Source organism: Agelaius tricolor, unplaced genomic scaffold (genome assembly GCF_023055355.1).
Source record: "Agelaius tricolor isolate 1412-34295 unplaced genomic scaffold, bAgeTri1.0.p SCAF_53, whole genome shotgun sequence".
Lineage (NCBI taxonomy): Eukaryota > Metazoa > Chordata > Aves > Passeriformes > Icteridae > Agelaius > Agelaius tricolor.
In genome coordinates, this window is record NW_027269313.1 from 2,008,635 (window position 1) to 2,020,246 (window position 11,612).

General features: G+C 48.2%; 1 long non-coding RNA gene across 1 annotated transcript; it reads left to right on the forward strand.

Moving 5' to 3' along the window:
• The first annotated feature begins 316 nt into the window (after positions 1-316).
• LOC139604583 (uncharacterized) lies at positions 317-2,373 on the forward strand. Its single transcript, XR_011684012.1, has 3 exons — positions 317-483; positions 1,813-1,947; positions 2,225-2,373. It is a non-coding gene; the product is annotated as an uncharacterized lncRNA (long non-coding RNA).
• Positions 2,374-11,612: the final 9,239 nt, after the last annotated feature.

The window sequence follows — 11,612 nt, forward strand, 5'->3', positions numbered from 1 at the left end:
ATGGCATTCTGATCCAGCCTGAGTTTTCCACGTCTGCAGCAGCAGTAGCAAAGGCGTTGCTGTCACTTTCCTAGTTTTCCATTTCAGTGCTTTCAAGAACTAAAAGCTCCCTTTTGCCAAGACAACCTTGCTTGCTGATAGCAGCCAGGGAGGAATATTGAATTCATAGCTACATAGAATTCCATTGAATTAGCCCATTTGAATTTGGTTGGTGAGGCTGGTGTGACTTAGAATCCCATTACCAAAAAAATGTATGATTTCTCCTTAGAAGATGTGGTGGTAGATCTGAAAAGACATGAGGTTCTAAATGATAGGTAACAGCCTGTCCCTCATGCTTCTCTCTTGCCACAGGTGACAGAAGCAAGAGCCGTCTCTCCCCCGGCTCCCGCTGCTCCTGGAGAAGAAGCCAAAGAGGAGCAAACTGAGGTGGATGACCGCCAGCCTCCATCAGTGATCACACCAGAGCCTGGATATTCTGGAGCTGTAAGTGCCAGTTGTGTGTGGTGCTGTCTTTAGTGCAAGGCAGAGCTGCAAGGTTTGGAGCAGCCAGCACTTTGCTGTTGCTGGCTGAGGATGCTGGGTGCTGGAGTCCTGCCAGGAGCTGGGGATTTCCTCCAGGCAGAGACCGCAGAACTTGGCCTTTGAGCTGTCATGTTGAGGCAGCAAAGGGCTGGTGCCTCTGGGAGAGCATCTGGCTGCTTGGCTCCAGGAAGGTCTATCGCTTGGCTTCTGCAGTGCTATGGCCAAGGGCAAAGGAGGGAGTGCTGGAGGTGCCAGGCCTTGGTTTGTTTGTTTTCCCTTTCTGGAAAGGTGTGTTTGGCTTGTGAAAGCGGTCAGCACTTTCCTTGAGTAGTTCTTCACTTGTACAGTCTCTTTTGGGCCAGCTGTCTTTTGGCTTTTGATAAGCTGCAAGGGGAGGATTGTGTGGTCCATGCAGCTGTGGGGGGCCATTCTTGTCCCGCGTGGCCAAAGAAACAAAGTGCGGAGTCGCGAAGCTTTCTTGCGAGGCCAAAAGCAGAAGCGGCCAGTTTCTGTTGATGCGTAGTTTGGTGCAGTCTGCAGCTTTGGCAAATGCCTTGGAGCCTGGAGTGGAGGTGAAGCTGCAAGTCCTTGACTGCTGTCTTGTGTTGCTCAGAAGAGGAAGGCCATCGTACAATGGTGCCTGCTGTATCTGAAGTGAAATGGGCACCTTTGAGGCTGGGGAGCTGCGTGGGTCAAAATGCTGGTTAGAATTCTCAGTTGACAAAAGAGGGAGAAGAAACACCTTGGTTCTCCTCCATATTCTGAGGTGGCCATAGAGTTTCTCTGACATCTATCAGAGGATCTTTGCACAAATTCTTATCTCCTGAATGACCAGGATTTCTTACAAGAGTATAGATGTCAGGTATGCAGGAATGCTGGTGCAGGCCTGAAATGAACTTGAACTGCAGAAGTGTCTCTCACAAGGGCTGAGCTCACCCAGGAAGCCACCTGCAGAGCCAGGATGGAGCTGTGGGACAAGGCAGCGTGTCAGTCACTACTGAAAGACAAACAGGACATGGCAGAAGCAGAGGGAGGCCCTCAGCAGACCCTTGAGAAATGCCACACCTTCCCTGTCAGCTGCCTGAGAGGCTGTTGGAGCTTCAGTCCCAGATGGCCCCTGATTGTAGGGCCAGGGTCACTTTGGAATCTGTGCCTCTCCTCAAACAGAGAATGACCCAGCAGAGCAGCAGCACAGTGCTTTGGGAATGTGTGAGCCCAGCAGTCTTTGAGTCTTGGCCCACAAAGGTCCTATGGGAAGTTGAAACCCATCTTCTCTTGCTTTCTGTGCAGGTCCTTCTAGAGAGAGAGCAGGAGCAGATTGCTTCATCAGAGATGCCATGGCAGACTCAGGGAGAGCTGTTCCCAGGCCGAGAGCAGGAAGAGCAGCTCAGGCAGCAGGTGGAAGAGCCACAGGAGAATGGCCAGGTAAGCCTGACTGGCCAGGGGACAGAGGGAAGGGCAGGGAGAGGGGCATAAACCAGAGCTCTTGGGACTGAGGAGGCCAGGAGTCCCACAGGCACTGGAAGCACAGAGCCTTGGAATCTGCAGAGATCAGCCCTGGGACAGGAGGCTTACACTGGAAGCAGATGTGGGGAGGGAAGCAGAAAGAAGTGGCTGAATAGATGTGATTTTAAGGCTGCAAGAGGAAAAAGCTGAGCCTGATGGCAGCTCCCAGTCACTTGCTCTGCATTTGTGTGTACAGAAGATGAAGGCAGAGCCACAAGCAGAGCTGCCCGAAGCTCAGAATGCCATCATGGCAGTGAAGAGGAGGAACAAGGAAGACATGGGAAGAATTCAAGAGGAGAATCTCCATCAACAGAGAGGCGATCAACAAAACCAGGTGAGGGAAAGAGTGGCAGCCACTCCAGTCATAAGGCGTCCTCTCCCTCCTTGTTTACAGAACATCAAGGAATACCTGCAGGCCGAGCTGCAGAAAACTGACGCTAGGATCAGGGCATTAGAGAAGAGGCTTGAGGAAGACATGAAAATCATCAGAGAGAAAGCTAATCCCCTCCCTCAGGCTCTGCAAAAGCAAGTGAGTGAAAGAGGGATGCAGTCACTGCAGTCACCAAGCTGGTGGTTTCTGCCCTTCTTGCCTTTCCACTCAGAGCAGCAGGGAGTGGGGCCATGCCTCTGAGTGCTGTCCTGCTGTAGTGTGTATCACAGTCACTCTGAAGGACATTTCCTGGTGTGCTGAATCTCCACTGCTGCCCTTGACAGTGAAACTCGTCCCTTGGCCTTTTGGCCAGCAGTCATCCAAATTGATTCCTGCTGGCCTGTTCCTGCTCTCCTTGTTTCTTGAGGTGTTTTTGCAGCGGAATGTGGTGACCCAGATGGAGGATTGGAACAAGCTGTCTGTATCCTCTGTCAATCTTTCCCTTTTCTCACAGTCAATGACTCCTGGCTGACAGGGACAAGCTGTAGTCTCTGACTGCTTTGTTGTGTTTGACTTGAGGTGCAAGTGTTGACATCTCACCGAGCAGCCTGCGAAGACTTCCAGCGAATTTCTGGCAATGAAGAGCCCCAAGGTCGGCATGAAGCACAGGAACAGTGCCCACCAGAAGTGCTCCAGGTTGAGCACATCTACACGGGCTCTGGCACTAAAGCTGCTGCCGCAGCAGCATCACCTCGAGGAACCTCTATTGTCAAACCTGGGATCTCGAGCTCGGGCAGTTTGTTCATCTCCAGTGCTGAGAGCAGCATGGCTGCTGCAAACCAGGAGACTGAGGAGAAGTACCTGGAGATGCTGGGTACGTCTGGGGGGTTTCTGGTCTGAGGGACAGTGTGTTGTGTGCAGGGTGTCAGCAGAGCTGTACCAAATGCTCCTCCTGAGTTTGGTGTCACAGGGCCATTTAGGACTCCCCAGAGGAAGTGCTGTGCTCCGAGGCAGTGAGAGAGCACTCTGGGTGAAATGGACTGGCTTTGGAGTATTGTCTTTTTGGTTGGGGATTTTTTATTGGGCTTTTTTTTTGTTTGGTTTGGTTTGGTTTTTGTGGGTGTTTGTTTTCAGTTTTCTTGTTGCTTTTTTTTTTTGTTTGTGGGGTTTTTTTTATTTTTGTGGGGTTTTATTTGTTTATTTTGTTTGTGGACTTTTTTTGGTGGAGTTTGTTTTTCTCTATCCTGAAGGAGCCCATCTGCCTCACATGTCCTGCTGATGTCATTTTTTATGACTGTTACTGCTACTATTACTACATCTGCAGTTTATTTTCATGAGAATGCTATCTTTTTGTCAAAGAGAACTACTTTGAAAGAACATCAGGTTACAGGACAAATAGAGAGCACAAGGTGTTTTCCATGTGCCCCCAAAGAAAAAAGCAATACTTTCAGAACAACTTTTATTTAATCTTCTAGTTTTATGCTTGTCAAGATGTGTCCAAGAGACACATCCAAGTGGTGTGATCAGATAAAAGTGTAATGCAGGCATTTCTCAGGAGAGAGCCTCCAGCCCAGCCATGGTCTATTCCTCAGATCAATGGCACTTTTCCATACCCAATTCCCACTCTTTCCCATGACTGTTAGAATCCTAGCCATTGGCCCAAGCCCTGCTCAGATCAGTCCCTAGGAAAACACATCAAGTCCTTTGTGATTCTGCAGCACAACCCAATGAATCTGCTTCTTGCCCGGAACAGCTGCCAGTGCTGTGCTCTCAGATAAGACCTGGTGGGGCTGAGACCAGAGCCCGGTGGATTCTGTGTCTACCATCACCTGCTGGGACAAAAAGGGCATTGATCTGTGCCTCGGTGGGGCTGATCTCAAAGCCCATCCTGTTGTGTCCTGAATGGGGGCAACAGCTTGTAAGGGGCTCAGGCTCACTCTGGCTTCTTCCCATCAGTGCCTGTCAGTGCTCATGCTTGGGCTTTGCCAGCCTTGTTGTGCTGGCTGCCCTGTCCCTGAGGGCTGGAGGGACTGCAGAGGCTGGAGCCTTCCTTAGCTGGGAGAGGGGCATCTTTGAGCTCAGCCTGCTCATAAACAGGTGAGGGTCCTGATGCTGAATGGCCCTTTGGGATTAGCTCTAGCATGAGCTGCTCTGGTTTACAAATGGGAAGGCATTCTTTTGGCAAATTGCTGAAAGGTGGAGAAGATGTCCTCCTCTCCTTGAAATGCATCTCCCTGTGCTTTCTTTCCTGTCAAGAGAACTCTTCAAAGGACTGTACAAAATCAGTCTCTGTGCCAGCCATTTGTGCTGCAGGGCTGCCTGTCCTGTTGCTGTTGTGATTGTTGTTGTTACCCACCAAACTCCAAAGGGCTCAGAGCCCCAGGCAGTGGGGCTGCCTTTTGTACCTCCTGGAAGCTGGGATCTGTGCTTTCAAGTCAGCATGCTGCATTTTGTTTCCCTCAGGGAGAATGGTGAACCCCATTGAAAATCCTGTGAAGAAATACACTGAGCTGGAACATATTGGCAGCGGGTGAGTCCAACTGCAGTTACTCCTGCACAACCATGGGCCAGGTGTTTTTCTGGCGGGATGTCCATCCAGCGTGAAGTCAGGCAAGCTGCAAAGATGTTCACACACTGGGCATAGATTGTCCCATCTCTCAGTGCTGCTCAGAATTTGTGAGTGGGCTCAGAAGGCATTGTCAGCGACATCTCCATGCTGCCAAGGTCTTGCCTGCATCAAGGAACAGGACCTTGAAGGTCTCCTTGTCACACAAGTATGGAACAGTTCTGTGTCAATTTATCATTTTTGGATGTCTCTAAATCATACTGGCCCACTAATGAAAAAGTAATCTTGCTTGCCTGAAAGAGCAACCTACCCCCTATCAAAGCTGTGAGCTAACAGTTCTCGGGAAAATTTCTTTCCAAGAGTTTGCTGAAGGAAATACTCTGTGGTCAGGATAGAAACTGCACAGTTTAGAAACTGAAACCCAAGACGAAAGAAGAAGCTGTCTTTAGGAGCTGAGACAGTAAAGCCCAACACTTCAGAGACAGGCCCAGTGCCCATGCACTTGGGAGGAAAATGCATCATCTGCCTTCTGGCAGAGCCCTCCTGCATCCTGCAGGTTTTAGACATTTACAGCACAGATCTCCTGTGTGGGCTGGCTTTCACTGCAAGATCTAAATGGCTTCTCCTTTCTCTGCTTGTGTTTTGTTTCTAGGAGTTTTGGAGATGTTTGCCGAGCACTCAACAATGCCACAGGGAGAGAGGTAGATGTCAACGGGCCCTGCAAACTCTGCTGCTCTTGAGGGGCTTTCCCCTCTGGTCTGAGCTGTGGCTGGAGCTTTGGGCAGAGCTGTGCTGAAAAGGCACAAGAAGCACAGACTGCTGCCAGCCTGCAAAATACATTTGGGACTTTGTCCTCCTCAGCTGCCGGAAGGAAGGCACGGAGGGCAGCGGTTCCTTTCAGAGAAGGACGCGCTCGCTCGCTCTCCATTGCTAAAACAAAGGTGGTGCCTTTGAGCACCTCACTGCTCTTTGGGGCTACAGCTTCAGAGTCCTGAATTCTCATTTCTGGCTGCCAGCAAATACATCTGAAAGTTCCTGGTAGTTCCTTAGCCACCTGCAGTGCTGCCCTTGGGAACTGCACGGAGGGAGAGATCTGCAAGGTGTCCCTAGAAGCCCTGCCCATAGGCCAAGATGTATCCACAGAGTATTAAGGCATGGATTACTTCTTCTGAATCCCATCCAAAGCAGCAGAGAGTGTGGTCAGAGGTTTGCCGGTGATAGCTGAGACACCACTGTTACCAAGTGGTCAAGGCAAAATGTCAGTGGCCCCACGTGTGCTGTAACTGGCCCCCAAGGGAGCAGAGAAATGGGCTGTTGGAATGTCAGTTCCTCATGACTGCAGTGCCTCATCACAAGGCAGTTTGGCACAGCTCAGCTGTGTCATTGCAAAATCACTCGCTCCATGTGCGTTGTGGTCTCGTGCCACCAACTTCTCGAGTTACTGATTTTCAATGTCATTTTAGGTGGCCATAAAGAAAATAAATCTCCAAGGACTGAAGAGGAAGCAAGTAACTGTCAATGAAATCAAGGTCATGAAGTGCTACAGGAGTCCCAATGTTGTGAATTATTTAGACAGGTGAGTGGTCATGCTTTTATCCCATGAATGCGCATTTATATACAGCAAACGTGAGAGGTTAAAAACCCGCTTGGTCACTGGCCGAAAGTAGAGCTGTAAATTATTATTTATTCCTATTTCTCTACTCATCTCCAATGGACGAGAAGGGATTGCATCTTGTCTGCATGAGTCTTCTCTGGCACACCTAATTTGAAAATTATTCCAAAATTATTCACAAACTGGATCACATGTATCTTCCTAAGTCAATACCCTCTAAGTTCATTGCCTTCACCTTCTTTGGGATGGATTTTTTCAAGTTTCTTAAGTGCTGATGAACCATCCTAAAGATGATTTCCCTTGGATTGTTGCCCCTTTGCCATTGCTGTACATGCCAGGAAGACGAGGTGCTTATTTCCAGAAACACCATGCCTGACAGGTTTTTTATCTGGGCTGTTACTAAACTGCATTTTTCACTTGCTGGCCATCTAAGACATCTTCTTTTTCACAGCCGTTCCTTTCTCCTTGAGACTGCGCAGATTGCAAATGCACAATGCACAGCCAAGAGGGGATCTCTATTCCTTTTATTCTGCCCTTGTCACAAAGGGACCTGAAACAAGAAACCTGGAAGTAAAAAATCAAGGTAGCCATGCATGTTTATCTCCATGCCCTTGTTTCCTTCTTTCAGCTACCTTCTGGGCGAGGAACTCTGGCTGGTTATGGAGTACATGGACGGAGGCACTCTGAGAGATGTCATCAATGAGTCTAACATCTTTGAAGGCCACATTGCAGCCATCAGTCGGGAGGTCAGAGATGTGCTTCCGAGGGCTTGGGCAAGATTGTCTGGGGAACGGGGGTTCAGATCAGGAGGGATTTCCTGTGCCAGGCTTTGTTTCTGTGTGGCTGGTATGCTATGGGCAAGTAAAAGCACCTCAAGTGAAAGGCCTGCCAGTGCCCCTGCACTCCCTGTACTCAGTGCCAGTACTCTTATCTCCTGCTGTTGTACTCTCGCTCTGTCTCTTGTATTTGCTGTTCTCCATCTTGCCTCGCTAAACTTTTGCCTGTCTTCACTGCATTCCTTGCCTGTAAAAGCAAAGGTGCTGGTGGCAGGATTTGAAACAAGCAGCAAAGAAAAAAGAGAGACTCGTTTCTCTCACTCCTCAGCTAAAAAGGACAGGAGTGCAGCCCAAATGCTCTTTGCTTCTGAGCACATGCACTGCAGCAGCAGTCATTCTGGCTGGTTTGCAGGGGACAGCCTACAACAGCAGGTGCTGTTGCTCTTTCAAAAGCTGACGTGCCTTTCCTCAGAAAGGACCTGCTCTGCAAGTGTTGGTGCAGCAAGCTCTTCCTCTCAGTGGCACTGTGTTCTGCCATTACTCCCCATTCCCCTGGAGAGGGAATCTTTTAGATTCTTTGTTTCCTTTCTTTTGTGATGAAATCCCATCACTCATTTTTGCCCTCCTGTTTCTGTTTTCTTTCTCAGTGCCTGCAAGGACTTTATTTTCTTCATTCAAACAATGTGATCCATCGAGATGTGAAGAGCAGAAACATCCTTCTCAGAACCGACGGTTCTGTCAAGCTGGGTCAGTATATTCTTGGTCAGGTGCAGCATTCCAGGGATGTGGCTGTGGGGCTGCTTTGAGTGACTGCCAGCTCCCCAAAAATGGTGCTGGTGGCAGCGCAGGGACACCTGCTGTGAGCTGAGGGCACAGTTGCAACGTGCACAGAGGTAGGACAAGGAACAAACAGTCAAGGGTGGCCTTGTTCTGTATGTGTCCCTTGCAGAGGGAGGGAGTTACAAGTCTAAAGCTTCCAAAGAACAAAAGCCACTGCTGGAGACAGTGTAAAAAATGGGGGGATTTTTTAAGTTGCCAATGCCAGAGATTCAACAGCACATTTTCCAACTTCTACTGGGGAATTCTTTTGCTTGCTTTCCTAATTGCACAGAATTGAAATAAAACCAGTATTTTGCTTTCTCCTCAGCTGATTTTGGCCTCTCTGCTCAGCTCACCCCTGAGCAGAGCAGACGGTGCTCGGTAGTCGGGACTACTTGGTGGATGGCGCCTGAAGTGGTGATGCATCAACCATATGGCCCCAAAGTGGATGTATGGTCTTTTGGAATTGTGGGCATTGAAATGGTAGAACAAGAACCTCCTTACTGGAGCGAAAGTTCTGGCACGGTAAGGAGCAAATACTCACTGATCCCACTGTCTTTCTCCCCTGTCCCATGTCCTGCATGCCATTGGACAAAATCCCATTGCCATCTGCTGGAACTACTTCCACCAAGGTCCCCTCCTCAAAATGTCCCTGCAACACATCAGCATCTGCTCTAGTTCTGGTTGCATCAGTGGGGGAACTCAAGCCTCACCACATGCAAACAAACTCCATTCTCAGGCAACATTTTCCTTTGGGTTATAAGTGGTTCCAGTTCTTTTCTCTGTGGAGATGGCCCCAGTAACAGGAAACAAGTATCTAAGAAGTGGTGTTACCTTTCCAAAAATGAAGGAAAGAAACCCAAATCCAACAAAGTTTCTAAAACAGTGGATTCTAGAGAGGAACTGCATCCCCCGTGCAGTTTCTTCTCATTGGGAAACATTCCTGAAACCTGGGCATGAGGGTGTAAAGGCCACAGAGTCTCTTCTGCTTCTTGTGCAGTGCTGCTGAAACATTTAGTGGCCGTGTTTCTTTCATAGCCCAAGCCACGCTGTCCACGTCACCAAGCCAGAGCCTGGTGATGTGGAGAGCCTGCCAAAACCTGGCACTTTTGGGGAGGGGCCTACCATTCAGGCATTGACTTGAGTAGCCAAATGAGCAGAGGGTGACCACAGGGATGCCACCTCTCCTTCTTCTGACCATGACAATTTTCTTTTGCTGAAAAATGGGAAGCTGAAATTTTCAGGCTGCTGAGAGACAGAGCTGCAGGTGGCTCCTGTGTGGCCAAGCAGGCATTTTCATCCCAGTACATTTGTGCAGGCATCTTAATGTGTCTGTGTTGAAGATGAGATTGTAAATGTTTGTTTCCTTCCCTGGGGATTAACTGATGCATTTCCTTTCTTTTCTTCCAATTGCCATTGTTTTCAAGAACAGCACAAAAAGCTTAATGAGTTTTGTTCTATGGCATTGTTACGGTTTTACATGAGGGACATTTAGAGAAGTGACATAAAGCTTTTAACCACTGGAAAGCTGGACACACCTCTGTGAAAAACAGACGTTAAAAGATGAAAGAAACTTTTTCTTTCCCTTCCGGCTGGGAGGGAGGTGACACGGCCAGGTGGCCCCTGCTACGGGGCCAGGCCGGCGGGTCTTGTTGCGGGGTTAGGCCCCCGCTTCTCCCAGGCTGCCTGCCGGCCCCCTAACATCGGTTTCTGGGCAGGGAGAGGGGGGTGCTGCGCAGCCAGATGGAGCCGGCCTTGGTAATATTTGGTTACTTGTTACACTGCGCCCAGCCCGGGGCCCAGCTGAGCTCACCGGCCCGGGGAGTAGCCCCGGCTCCAGGCTGGGATTTGACCTCCGCAGAAGTTACTCACAACCATCGGGCAGAAGGAAGGAGGAACTTCCTCTCTATTATCCTGGGTGTCACTGTTGAGTCCTGGGCTGGTTGATTAGATCTGAGCTGCACCCCTAGCCCCAGTTTCTCCTGTTTGCAACCCCTAGTCCAACTGGGGTTAGGCTGACCATTTATAGGCTCGAGGTAAAATACGAATCCTTTTAGTGCTTCGATCCTCCCTCGAATGAGAGAAAAGAACAAGATATAAGTATGTGAAGGAATAAATATGAAAACATTATCATCAGTGAGCGAGAAGTTAAGTCCTAGATGGGAGGGATGAGGAAATATTTTAATTTTAGAGCTAAAATTCTCTTAGAAACAATGAAGAAAAAGGTTTTTTTCTTATAACACATGAAACTATGGGGAGATGAAGAGTTCAAATTGATATTGAACAAAGGCCTCCACGTCAAAGTAAGCAGCTATTAAAGTAACTATAATCGTATGAGAAGTTGAAACAAGAGAAAGAGAGAAGAATAGTCCTGTACTGCCAGGAGGAGATTTTCTGTTCCCAGGGATAAAGATGATTTTAAAAATAGATAATGAAAACTTTTACTTTTGAACAACTCATCTTTAAAACAATACCCCATAGATCAACATGGCCCATACACAAATTGGGGGAAAGCTTTTAGAAAATGGGAGAAACTTTACGATAACAGGGTTCCCCAGGCAGCTGTTATTGATGAAGAAATTAAGAACCACAAGAAAACTGCTTTTTCCTCTTGTAGAGAAGTCCCCATAAGATTAACAAGAGGTAACAAGAGGGACTTCTCTCCCTAAGTAAACTGAAGTAAGACTGTTTTCAAAGTAGTCAACAGACTGGAAAGTTTAGGTTTTGTTTCTTTACATTATCAGTGAGAAAGAAAAGGTTCTGGGAAGAGGAGAAATGTTCTGGAGGCTTTATTCTGATCCCTATTACTCTTTCTTTTAGTTGCTATTCATAACATTTTCTTTATACTCTTTGAAAGTTTTAAGCCTGTTTTACTTTCTCCTAATCCTATCTTCCTAGCTCACGACAGGAAGTAAGTATATTAATAATTGACCAACACCAAACCCACCACACTCTTGAATACATTAGCCGGCAAAAACTAAGAACTGGGGAAATCTTAAATTGGGGAACCAAAACCACTAGACAAAATTAGTGTTTCTGCCCAGTTTTGAACTGGAACTGCCACAGGCACCTATGCTCAAGGGACCAACAAGCACTGCAGAGATGCCTTTCATGTACTAATCCTTGGAATTGGTTAGTATAGCAAAGACCCTCTTCCAAAAAGCCTCTCAAGCTGGTGTGAATCCTCAGAGAAGCAAACGTGCTTTTGCTGATGTAGCTCCACTAACTAGGTCAGCCAATGAAATCAGCTGCCAAGGCAAGATCTGCGGGATGGTGGAAAAGCTGTGGCTGCATCGGGGTTTGGGTTTTTGGTTGGAACAGGAAAATCATCTCTGGGTCTCTGCCAGGGCAGAAACTACCAGTGAAGAACAGAGGTTAAACAAAGGCATGTGGGAGAGCACTTAGAGATGTGAAAGGACCTGGTGGAACCTGGTGTTTCCT